Genomic DNA, 13,848 nt, shown 5'->3' with positions numbered 1-13,848 from the left:
GTCCCAAAGAAAAATTGGTGTCTGATAATAGGGCCAGTCCAATTCAAAGCACAAACTATTTAAAACCAAATACACTGAGATCAGTATGGCAAAAACGGTATCACATCATTCTTCACTAATCTGTGTCCTTTGACATAAAAAGCTCTCTCTGTTCCTTTTTTGGTGGCTGAAAAAAGATCAATAACATTTCACAAATTATTCCTGTGCCACACACCAAAGAAAATGCACTCATAGGATTATAGAAAAATCCTTTTTTCTAGCATTATTGATGCAATTAAATTGTTGTTTCTACTTCTGCAATTACATGATAACAAAGTGTTAAATTTGAAATATATTAAAGAAAAGATTATGCTGCTTGAACAGAGGCATCTACTGAGATGACCTATGAAGTCTAGGACATCAAAATGGGCATGACAAAAGATGACGTACAATTTATATGAAATCTAAAGTCTTGCAGAGTGTTGCCTGGAGACTTAGCCACTAGTAATCTCTCCAGACATTGAAAATAAGGCTAATATATGAGAAAGCGTATGTAAGGCAAGCAATAAACATAAAAGAAAGCTCATGAGTTGTCAAGCTCTGATTTGGCTATTCAGTCTTTATCTGAATTTAAGGAAAAAATATTGTGAGGAATAGCTGGGGGATGTTCTTGTAGTTATTCATTATCTTCTAATTTATTATTTGTGTTTTCACATACACATACTTTGACTTTTCTCTGCATCATAACAGAAAACCCTTGTAGCAAAGACAGAGGGAAAGAGAAATCACCTCTAGATGAGAACAGGGAAATAAGGTCTGACTTTGAATAACCAGAGCCTGTCTGTCTGTCTGTCAGTTAATCAGTTTATTTGTCTGTCTTTCTTTGCAAACTGCCATTAATATTAAAAAAATTCCAGTGTAGACACGCTTCAGCAGTAGGTTTGTTTTCAAAGGCAGGCAGAATCCTTTCAACTTTGGAGCTGAAAGTAAACCCTAATTGCAATTAAGTGCTGTCACAGTAGCAGACCATTTTCAAAAGTCTTGCAACACTATATTGAAGAATTTTATGTCTTATATCTTGAAAGAAGAAAAAAATCCTCTTGAACTTCAGAGCTTACTAAGGGCAAGAATACACTGCAGAAGTTCTGAGCTCTAGTACCGACCTTGGAAAAGTCATCTCATCCCTCCATGGCTTGGTTACCCATCTAGAAAATAGGAAGGACAGTGCATCTAGTTGCAATGTTGACTTTCTGGTCAGGGACAATGTCCTGCTGAGTATCTATATCACCAACCACAGAAAGGCCATAATTCCTTCTGCAGTTTTCTGTGAGTTAGTGTGCATTAAAAAACATAAAATTAGTCATAAAGATGCTATGAATAATCCCATTATATTTTCAATTTCTAAAAGGGATCTAGGTTTCCTTTCCCTTTCAAATGTTTTAGCTAAATTCTGTCTTCAGCAGTGTTTTTTTATTTCCTTCTGTGCAGTTTCCATTTGTTGCTGTCAGGAGAAGAAGAAATGTGATACAAGGTTTAGCAATACATGGAGGAATGTTTTCTGTGTCCCATTACATGTCAACTATATTCTCAGATGAACCTGGCGAATATTTTTTCTTCATGGTTTTTAAGTTTCCTCAAGTCCTATGGAACCCTCAGAGCTCCCCAAACTTGTTCTTACTCAGATTTACATTTCCATGTTCTTTAAATGCTCAGAGCACTGCGGAAAAGTTCAATAACAGAGCAAGTGACAGAACAACACAACGAGGTCCATGAGTACCATTGATTTCCTTTGACATAGGGAAGTTTTGTTGTAAACCCTACAGAAAAAGGCAAATAATTGCATCTATGCCTCATAGTCTCATAGAAAGGAACTTCAAATTTATAAGCTTAAAAAAAGCTTATAAATACATTCCACTTCAAAACACCCAAACTCCTATGTTGAGTTCAGTCATTTCTGACCGAAGTTAAGAGTTTAAGGCTGATATTTAGTAATAAGTAATAATTTAATAATTACAATGTTACTTTAGGTATGGAGAACGTGCCCATCGGTATTGTTCTCTAAATTAGCTGCTCTGGGGTAGTGATATTGAATGAACTGTGGGCTCTTCTAGGAACAGATATATGCTAAATAATTAGGTACCAAATGGACTTGTCCAGCTCACAGCTTATGACATTTTGCTGTTTACACATTCTGTGGGGAGAGAAGGTCCATCTGAGGCCTCTAGGGTTTGTGTTTCCCTATTCAGTACAGGAAACCCTAAGGTATGTAGTTTCCTAATGCAGGCACTGCTTTAAGAGCCTACAGAAAAGTGGGATGAAACTTGTTTAACATGTTGGGATGGAAAAAAACAGAGATTCAAAGTAGAACCTACCCTGTGAGAAAGGTCTCTCCTCTCCTCTCCTCTCCTCTCCTCTCCTCTCCTCTCCTCTCCTCTCCTCTCCTCTCCTCTCCTCTCCCTCTCCTCTCCTCTCCTCTCCTCTCCTCTCCTCTCCTCTCCTCTCCTCTCCTCTCCTCTCCTCTCCTCTCCTCTCCTCTCCTCTCCTCTCCTCTCCTCTCCTCTCCTCTCCTCTCCTCTCCTCTCCTCTCCTCTCCTCTCCTCTCCTCTCCTCTCCTCTCCTCTCCTCTCCTCTCCTCTCCTCTCCTCTCCTCTCCTCTCCTCTCCTCTCCTCTCCTCTCCTCTCCTCTCCTCTCCATTTTGCCTTCTTTTTTCCAAACTAAATTTCTCATACAATTAGACAAACCCTAATTTTGGCTTTGAGGCAAAGAAAAACACATTAAATATGACATTTACTACACTAGATGCTTAATTTATAGTTCCATATAAAAAACATGATAGAAACATTAAGAAAAATAGGGGAAAATATACTGACTTCATCATGTTCCACTGTTAAAACCCAGTGTGCTGCAAAGGGAGAGAGCCCAGTTTTGGGAAATGCTCTGATAGCTCCTCAGGCAGATGTGCTACTAATAAGCTTTGCTTGTGAAGACACTAAAAGTTTAAAAATGTGAGTTTTTAAACAATTATTTTTAATAATAATAGTTTTAAGCAATTATTTTTTAATATAACAGCAAACAGATAACCAAAGAGGATGAACATAGGCAACAAATTCGCTGTTTGCATTATCAATGCATTTCTGATTCCCACTCTAAGCTTATCTGCAGAGTCTCTCGAGTTGAACCCTGTATGTGCCTAGAGTTTTTCCTTTGGAATAATTTGTCAGATGACAGCTTTCCAGCCCTTTTCCCTTCCTTAGTGCCCTGTCTCCACAGCCAGGCAGTGATGGGCAGCTGCTCGCCAAACTCAGACCCCACAACAATCACACTCAAACACAGTCGGGGACCACATGCCAGAGCACAAGAACAGCCAAGTGGCAAGGTGACAAATAATGTTGCCCCCACTGAAAAGGATAAATTAGCAGAGTCTTATTCTTCTCTTTCTGCCAGTTTCCAGGGGTGAAGCCAAGTGACAGCAAACTTGGCGTGTATCTGTCAACAGGAACACACCTGCAGCAGTGCCAAGCTTTAGAGCCATCATGTCTGCTGTTTCCTAGATGTTAAGAGTGGCCCAGAAATACCAGGTCAGGATTTGGGCCACAGTCTGGTACTATACAAGTTCAGGGAAGCATCTGAAACATAGGAACCCTGTGTTAAAATTAACTTCATAAAACCTATGAATATTTCTAGTACAAGGCTGCTGAGCACCCTCAGGTAAAACAGAGGTAACTCAGTTCTGGATTTCATCCACCTCATTTTAGAAGTTATTACAGGAATTAAGACACCTTAAGAAAATCACTTTGCAGTTAGAACACATAAACATATTAGGAAGGTGTCTCAGACCCCCTGAATCACACTGCTCCCCTGCTTTTTTGCCCATGGATATTAGGGGTTTCAGTTGCTTTTCTGACAGAAAACAACACGTTATCATTGCTCTGTTGATTACACAGCCACTTCTAACAGGCAGTTTGTTGCAGTTCACTTGGCATATTTATTAACTTCGATCTTTAACTCTCAATAGTATTTGGGTAGCTAATTCGACTCACTTCAAGATGCTTGTCCAAGGTTACCTAGAGACCCACAGCACATCCACTGAGTGTTGAGATTTTACTTGTTTGCCCCAAATTGTGCTTCCATTATGCTGCTCTTTTAAATTGTCTTGCTAAAGTCGAGCTAAAGAATATCCACCTGTGACCAGTTTACACATTGCTTGAGATCATCCTCTTCCACAGAGGGTAAGACTTCCTTGCTCCAGACATTTCCTCTCATTTCAGGAGTCTGTGACTCCTGAAGTAAATTTTTAGCAGTAAGAAATACAGTGAAGCAGGAATTAAATGTCTCAATCCTTACCATATACTTCTTTTTTACTTTCCCTGCCCCATTCAACAGTGAGCCCATATTTTGCCTCATCTTCCTCTTGAGAATGATGCACCCAATAGAATCCTTTGTGGCTATTCATGTTCTTTAGCAGATTTAACTTCAGATGGGCTTTGGCTTTTCTAACCCTATGCTTGCACACTCAGACACTATCTGAGTATTTTTCTTGTGTGACTTGACATTTTCTAACTTCCAACTTCTACACTTTCCATTCTAGATTTGAGGTTTATCTTTGTTCACGCACGTGGATTTTTCATGCAGGCTGGGATGGAGTATTCTTAAAATTGGAGAGGGTTATCTTTTAAAAACAGATATCCCTCCGGGGCCATTTCTTTTCTCTTAATGGTTGTATCCAAATGGATTTATCTAACCCTAAAAAGACTGAAATATGTCATTTTGAGTTTCAGGACTGTTATCTCACTATTTGCCCTGCTACCTCTTGTCAGCTTACAGGAAACAATCATCTTATGCTCACTACTGTTAAGTTTGTTCCTGATCTTCACATCCACTCTAAGGTTTCCTCTGTTTATATGCATGAGTTCACCAGATCACCTCCCAGCATCAGTTCCTCAGTGCTCTGTGTATGAAAGGTGTAATAAATGTACTCCAGAAACCTCACAGAATGTTTGTGTCCTCTTGTGCTATCCTTCACACAGGTATTGGGATGGGTGAAATTCCTCATTCAGGGGCATCTTGCAAACATGAAGATTTTTTTCGGAAGAAGTCCTCACCTAATTCATCCTGACCAGGTGCTACAGGCACCCCCAGCATCTTCTGTATTGGTCTGATGGCTGATCATAACTCACACACTCTCAGATTTGTCATCTATCTGCTCTTAGGCAACGCTCCAAGCATTCCCACTGCTCCTGCCCATCAAGGGCAACTCCTCTTTGTTGCCATTTCAGATTGTCCTGCCTAAATAGCCTCTGTCCATCCACAGCAGCACTCCAGGTATGGAAGTTCTCCCTCCTAGTGAGACTGTAGCCCTGAACTGCATGCAGCCCTCTAATTTCTCGTACTCTAACCCCTTGTTATGTGCTTTAATGTGCAGACATTTCAGAGAGACAACCAGACACACTGATTGCCCTGAAAGGATGTGAGGAGCTTTCCCCATAATGTCGTCCTGCTGTCGCTTCCCTATTTGTGTGCATCCAACTGAGGCACACCATATGCAGCCTTGTCTTGTCCATTGTGTGGTACCCTGTCCAAATCACCCTGCACATCATCCTTGCCAAGCCAGCCCACCACTGTCTGTCTTTGATGGAGGGTCATCATTCTCCCTGGTCAGTTTCCCTTAACGTCTTCCTCAGGTGCATCTCCCTCCAAGCTTCACGGATCTAAGAGCATAGGCATGAAAGGCTCTAAGAGGTTATAGGAAATAAAAGCCAGGTTGTACAGCAATCATAATTATTCAGAAGTTGGGTTAATTGGGTTAATATTCTCAATGAAAGCAAGTGCTCTTTCTTGAAGATGTGACATCTTCCTGTTTCTGTCAGCCACTATTCCCTCACTGCACTCTCTATGGACTGGCATAGAAATTCAGCTGCCCTTCCATTTACCTGTTAAATGTCTGGCATTTTCCTCTGCTGAACTCCCTACCTGCTGTGTGCCTGGTGCTGTTTCCTGCTGTCTACTCCACCTGTCCACTTTACTCTTTTATTTCCTCCTTAAATGTTAACATGGCACAGATGGGCTCTTACTGCCTGTGACTTTCTAATGGAGTTGTTGAATGTTAATAATACTTTGGAATTTAAAAAGAAAAAAAAGACGGACAGCCACTAAAACACCAAAGAAAATAAAGATATGCATCCAGTGTATCCATCTGTCCGTGGGCAACACAGTTAAATAGCTCACTAGAATGTTTATTGTTGCAATATAGAAGCATTGAGAGTCCTCAGACAACACAAAGAGTTCCCTGTAGACAATGAAAAAACCTGCAAATTATTACTTTATCATATCAGAGAGTGAATATAAATTTGCCATGCACACAAATCCACAGCATAAAAATCAGGGTAAAAAAAGTAAAGGTTCTTCAGGGGTAAAAGAAGCCTGGTTTTTGCTTTGAAGTCCCTAACCCATTTTAGAAGGAAAATAACCAAGGCATTAATGATCAGACATTCCCAAAATTTTACTCCTTTGGAAGGCCCTGTCATTTTCATGTTATCATCCATTCAGAGAGCAGATGCAGCTGCTGGCATACTCGCAGCTGCCTCATCTCTCTTGATGTGTCCCTGTTCTTGCTTAATAAAAAACTTCTGTCTGGTTTGGCACCACCTCCTGTCTCCTTTTCTTCCCTCATCTAAAACTGCCTTATGCCAAAGAGGACAAAGAGACATCCACGAGGATATTTTAGGCAGCTGGGAGGCTGCGCCTGCTCTCGTTCACAGCCCTGAGATCCCTGTGAGACAATGCAGCTGCTACCCTGAACGAGCTGCCACTGGAAGGTCAGTCCTACCCTCCAACCTCAAACACCACAGAAAATTAAAAGTCCGAAAAAAACCCCAACTGCTTGTCTCATTATGCTGAAGTGGTTGAGGAGTCTCACCTCGTGTTTTTAAACCAAGCTGAATATCTGAAAGAAGACAATCACTTCATAATACCATATATTTTTCTTCATTTTGTTGAGCAGATTCCTGAGCACCTTGGCATGGGCAGGATACCAGCACCTTCACTTCACCGGAGGTTTTGATGTTGTAGAGGCAGGAAGGTGGAACACACTGCCTCTACTTTCATGTTTGGGAGTCAAAAACAAGAGAAAGAAGAATGCAGTATTTTCCATACACAACGTTCCATCAGATAGAATTAAAAATCATGCGATTTGAAAATAAAATAAATGGACTCTAGGCCCTTTTTTTGGCAGTTTATATCTGACATGTGACATTTGGGCTTTCTCATCTTTTCACCACTTCTGTGACAGCTAATTACAATCCTCCCTTCCTCTTCTTCCCCCTCACAATCTTCCTCCATACTTTTCTCCCAGAAAATTTAAGAATTAAAACAGTCCAGTAGTGCTGCGCTAATGTGCAGTGTGCAGTTTTCAGGAATTCACCAGTGCCCTGTTTTGTATTATCTAAAATAAAATAATAAAAAAAAAAAAGTGAATTGTTTAATTTCTTATTTGGTCACCTACAAAATGTGAAAAATATACAGACAGCCTTTATAGAAGTATTGTGGAAATTCATAAATTCAATAAATAAAGGTAGCTCAGCTGCAGAGAACTGAAAATAACATCTGAAATTATCTGTTTTCAACTGTCTTTAATACACTCATGACATGCAGCTTTGCTTATAAACAAACCAGTTCACATCTTAAAACTACATTTTACCCACTCTGTATCTACCAAAATGTTATTCTACAACTTCAAAACTCAGAAAACTTGCATCTATGTTTTAATCTTAAATTGAAATTGAATTTTATTAAATCCATTTTTATGCCATCTGTTAGTTTGTTTCCTTTAAATTTCATTCTCCTATTTGTCACCATTTATCATTGGATGCATAGACTGAAATCATATTCCATTCTCAGCCTTCATGCAGTCAAATTCTTTCAGTGCAAAAGAGGCTTATTTTTGTCAACCTATTGCTTTTGATGTTTCTGAACTTCTCTTGAAAAAGGTGCCCAGCATAGGATGCCAATATCCAAAAAAAACTGCTCCAGCACAGAATATTTAAATTCTTTTGTCCAACAGGTAGGACCTTAGGATTACATTAATCTCTTTTATAATGGGTCACACTTATAGCTTACTTAACATTTTGTCTCCTCCCTTTTTGTTAATTTCTAATAGATAAACTCACAGATTATAGAAGAATTACCAGTTCTGATTGCCAAGTATATATTGTAGGCCTAAGTTTCGTAGCACTTTTTGTTTTAATGTCCATATTGCTGACCTGTTTTTATCACAGTCCTTTCCTCATGTTGATGGTGCCTGCAATGTTACTTCATCAGGAAAGCCAAGGGACCTTCATCCCTTGGCTTCATCCCATTTAACTTGAGTCATTGAAAAACCAAGCATGTGTTCTTAGACACTCTTGCTTTTCAACATGGACATTTGGTGAAATTAAAGGAAATGCGTGCAACATACACAACAATTGTGCCAGTCTGAAGTCTGGGAGTGAGGATGAGTGCAAATAACTCTGCTCCTGAGCTGTTGTTCGTTGACTTGTTGCTTTCTTTTTCTGTGATTATCTTTTTGGGGAAGATTGCACTAGTTGAATTCCTCAGTGTCATTCAGCTGAAAACTCAAGTGGTTAACTTTACTTGAAAACATCTGCAGTAAGTGTGCAACACAAGAAATTTTTTGTTCCTACAAAACAGAAAGCTTTTTATGTTTTATTTGCTCACCACTTATCACTAAGTACTCTCTTTGATGCCTCAAAACACATGTGTAAATCTTAATCCTAATTTAATGCTTTTACTGATTTATATTACGCTACTCATACAGAGGAGATGCAAGACCTAGTCAGCATCTAGAATTATGGAAGTTCACTTTCTGTAGAGAGCTGCAAATCATCCTTGTTGAGCTGAAGGATTTGTTTTTGTCGTGGCAGTTGGCAAAAATGTACCATGCAGGGGATGGATGATGCCACACTTCATAGAATCAGAAGAAAGTATAAGCCATGGATTGGGGTGATGATGATGATGATAATAGCCACAATGGTGATGATGATTGCAATGATGATGATGATGATGATGATGATGATGATGATGATAAAAATAATAACAAAACCAGCAATATCATTGGAATGAAAAAGGTGACAAACAAAAAAAAGGGAGAGAAATGAAATTAAAAAAAAAAACAAAACATAAAAAAGGCAAACAAACAAACAAAAAAAAACCCAAAACAAGAGATGCACAATACAGCTGCTCACCAACTGCTGACTGAGGTCCAACCTGCTCACAGGCCCTCTCAGCCATCTTCCCCCAGTTCATGTACTGAGCATGATTTCTGTGGCATGGAAATCCTTTTGACCAGTTCAGGTCAACTCTCCTGGCCATGCTCCCATGGAAATTCTCGTGCACTTGCTCACTGGCAGAGATGGGAAACAGAAAGGAACTTGACTTAGAGTAGGGTACGACTTCAGCAATTCAAACATTACAATGTTATCAACATAATTCTCATACCTAACCCAAAACCACAGCACTGCACCAGCTACTAGAAAGAAAATTAACTCTATCCAAGTCAAGTCCAGGGCAGGTTCAAAGCATATGTTTGTTGTAGACAATGACTCCAATTAAAAATTTATTCTAATGCCTTGAAGGTACATTCATTTCACCTGTCTTCAGGCACTTAACTGATGAACGCAACTAAAAAGTGAATATTACCCTATACTCATTAAGTGAAAGATAGTCAACTCTTTCAATATTTCAGATCATTTTAAACTTTAATTACTTACTTGAGTACCTAAAAGACTCTTCTTTCATCATTAACTTTGGGGAGACCTTAGAGCAATTTGACTTCTAACTTAGGTGCCTCTATTAAGTTTCTAAAGTTTTTTAGGGTGAATTAAAGCTTGTACAGAGAGGACAAAAACATTCTCATACCACTGGTAGTGCCATAAGGGTAATCTGGGGACAGATATGCTCTACCTGTCTGGAGTATATCCTTCATGCTTCAAAATGCATATTTCATGCTTAAAATCATTAAGTGCGGAGGGTTGGGACAAAATTTTTCACAGGGGAAAGTCTGAGTATGTCTATGGAAGGGTTATTGTACCTTTCTCTGAAACATCTGGCGCTGGCCAATATTAGCAACAGAAGACTGGACTAGATGGACTGCAGGTCTGATCTGGTGTGGCAGTTCCTATGTTCCTGTGTTCTTCCTCCACCTGGTGCAAGGGCAAAACTGTCAGGTATAATGAGGAAATCTTTATTCAGGTCCCCGGTAAGACTGTAGATTTGGCAATTAAAAAATCATCTTTTGAAAAACTCAGAGGATTTTGCCTCTTTTAATGATAAAATGTACATTACCTATACTGAAATTGTGCCAGTTCTTTCCCTATTTGTAATTGAGCAATATTACTACAGATAGGTGAAAAAGACATTTCCAGAGGACTTACAACTGCTATTATTCTATATTATTTTTATTGTTGTCATGCAGTCATGGAGTTGAATTCATTGTATTTGTCCTATATTGGAGTTAGGAAAAGACGTTTTTGTCTCTTAAAGCTTATATCCAGATGAACTTCTCCTAGGCTTAGATTCCCTGACTGTAATCCCTAAATGACCTGCTTAGCTGTATTGGGAGCCCTGCCACTGATGCAGAAAAATAGGGACTTGCAGGTGAAGATTCAGGTTTGAGAGCTGTCCCGTGTCCACAACCCCCAGTGATATGACACCAGCCAATAGTCTGAGTACCACAAAGGATCAGCAAGAAAATATTGTGCATCATTTTCCAGGCAGTGACCTCAGCACACCAGCAGCATAACTATTGAGCAATGCTTGGTTTTCAAGAACAGCAGCATAGTCTTAAAAACACTGCAGGGTTTTTTATCCACAGTTCTTTGTTCTATAATTTTGATTGCTTGTAAACCAATTTGGTGAAGAATGACAGAGGAAAATGTGGCATTTCATATCTAGAAATACTTCTTTAGCCTAATTATAGATATTTATTTCTTATTGAAATGTCTTATTGTATCTGTTGATGTTCTAATCAGTTCAGTGCTCCTGCAGCTGCTTTATCATATCCAGCCTTCCATGGAGAAGTCTGGATAGTCAGCACAGAAACGCTGGATCATGACCTTGCCAACTCTGCCTGAGGTTCTTTCTAGTTTCAGTGCTCAGTTTTCAAAATCTCTTAGGATAGCTATGTCTGCTGCAATTTAAGTGAATTGGTTACCCATTAAAGGCTTGATGAAGGTATTCCGAATTTGTCACTTAACCAAGTTAACTAATTGAGGCATACAGTCATCCTAGATTCCCATTACACTCAGTGGAGACAAAAAAGGCACCTGCAGATGCTGTGTCAGATCTAAAATAAGCTGAATTGTCTTTTAGAGGAGCTTATTTCTTCCTTCCATTGACAGGACAAAGAACACAGCTGAACAGGAGCCTAAATTTAGTGCTCCCAGGAAGCGAATGGGATATTAGGAAGGATAAATCTGACTATAACAGTTGGATCATAAGGTCAAGTGCTAAAACTCATCACCCTGCTGGAAACAGTGAAATGGAATTACACTTCTTCGGTACATTGTTCCCTCTTCTCTCACCTTCCTCTGCATGAGTCTGTGGTTAATCACTTTTCCTACCTTACTTGGTTTCCTATCTTAGCTGTTTGCACTTCCAGGAGATATTGTTGAAAATAAATAAATTTTAGTCATGGCAATTTAGGATCTTTCTTTGATCTTAAACACCAAAGCTGAAATGCAGTACTGGTGAAATGGATTATTCATATAAAAATTTAAACTTTGGTTTTGAAATCAACAGTGAAACAATAAAAATGCTCCAGACAAAACCCAACTAAATTCTAAACAATAACTATATCATTGTATTTTCTTGGCTCGTGTCTAGACAGAAGTAAAAGCAAGCTCAGAATGACACAGTGTTCAGTCAATATCACTGTTTCAAATGTAGACATACTATAGGGTACAGAAATGCAAGACCATTAACAAGCAGAGGACTATAATAACTGAATTGTGATTCTTGATCAAAACTGAAGTCTTTTTATTATCACTGCTGCTGTTTCTTTGATTCACAATGTGAATGAGACTTTGTTTTCTGTGTACTAAATTTAAAAAAAAGATAAAGAGCTAATAAAATAAGAGCTAACATATGGAGTGTGGCACTGGCTGCATAAAGATTATGGATTTTATTATTTGTTGAAATGGAAATGTCAATGTAATCTCATGGGTTGATGCCATGGAAATTCCATTGGATTTTTCACGTTAGTGATGCATTTATACAAGCCTTTAGGATTATAAATGTGCAACACAATATTAACCCATTATATTGACAATTTTAACCCATTAGATTTTCTGTCTGATGTCTTCTGGCTTTCATAGTATGCCACCATTAAATCAGAGGGTATGTTTAAAAACCTGGAGTATTGATATGAGAAAAAACAGTCTCAAGTAATCATTCCTGTTATAATTATTTTGTGTCTTCTGAAAATCCAAAACTTCTCTGAGAGGAGGAGATAGCCCCTGGCCCAGTTAGACAGAAAATGTTCTCTTACAGTTCTCAGTTTTAATATCAGAGAGACTCAGGAACTCTGCAAATTCTAATAAAACACTTTTGCTACTAGGGTTTTTTTGCTTATTTTGTTGGGTTTGGGTTTGTTTGTTTGTTTGTTAGTTTGTTGGTTTGGCTTTTTCTGTTTGTGGTTGTTACTGCTGTTTTTTGAGGGTTTAGGAGTTTTTGGTGGGTTTTTTCGGGTTTTTTTTGTCTGTTTTGATTTGGGGTTTATATTTGTTTGTTGACTTTTTTGTTGTTATTTTTGTTGGTTTTGGGGTTTTTTTGAGGGAAGGTGCATTTCAGCTTTCAATTTTTCACGTATTTATGTATCCAATCATATTGCATACAAGCTTTATGAAAGAAACTTGCTTACAGATGCACATGAGTAAGTACAGATGGGGGCATATGTTTCCAGGTTGTCTTTAGAGGGAAGAATTGTGGCAGATGTTTAAGAAAGGGTGTTCTCACATAACAGTTCAAAGCTGCAGAATAAATCCCTTCAGTTTCCCTTTCAGGAGCAGCACATATCTCTCATAACTTTTATAACTATTGCAATTTGAAGTGCATTCTTCTTTGACAGTCAATAGAAAAATTTTAAAACTACCTTAATGAGACTCAACCTACAGTGCTGGATCACAGTTTTAAACCAACAAAAATCTTCCTGTGGACATTGGTTTGTCCCATCATTGACTGTAAAGGGACTCTTGATCGTTACTTCAGTCTTGGCAACAAATACTTAGGTATTCCTATAGCTTAAGATGAACTCCAAAACAGATTATGCCCTTAATGTAAAACACACTAAAAAATAAAATTAATTAAAATTAAAATTATATAACCTCACTTAAATGTTCCTTGTCACTAATGGAATTACTTTCTTTGGTATATAGTTGGTAGACACAAGTTATATTATTTATGCCAGACTAAAGTGTGTTCAAATGTATTATTTGATTGTCATATTATAACAAGTTAGAACTGGGAAGCTAAGAGGTGAGGTGAGGAAAGGAGAACATAATTTTAACACCAGTGTACAGAAAGCAAGAGCACAGTGAAACAAGCTAAAACACTGGAGCCGAATAAGTCAGTCAAACCTAAATGGAATGTAAGGAAAAAGGAGGAAAAAAAAAAAAAAAACAGAGGAAAAAGAGAGCTGAATTGCTAAGGTGGACTTCTATACTGCCTTGAAGACAGAATGTGTGACTGTCAGCATAAATAAAGATGCTACAACTAGTTTTAAAAGAACACAGTACTGGTGAGATGGCAATGGTATTACTGGGCCGTAATATATGAGAACAATTTTATCCCCAGCCCTTCTTGTGACTCATGGAAGT

Source organism: Zonotrichia leucophrys, chromosome Z (genome assembly GCF_028769735.1).
Source record: "Zonotrichia leucophrys gambelii isolate GWCS_2022_RI chromosome Z, RI_Zleu_2.0, whole genome shotgun sequence".
Classification (NCBI taxonomy): domain Eukaryota; kingdom Metazoa; phylum Chordata; class Aves; order Passeriformes; family Passerellidae; genus Zonotrichia; species Zonotrichia leucophrys.
This window is presented reverse-complemented; position numbering follows the sequence as displayed.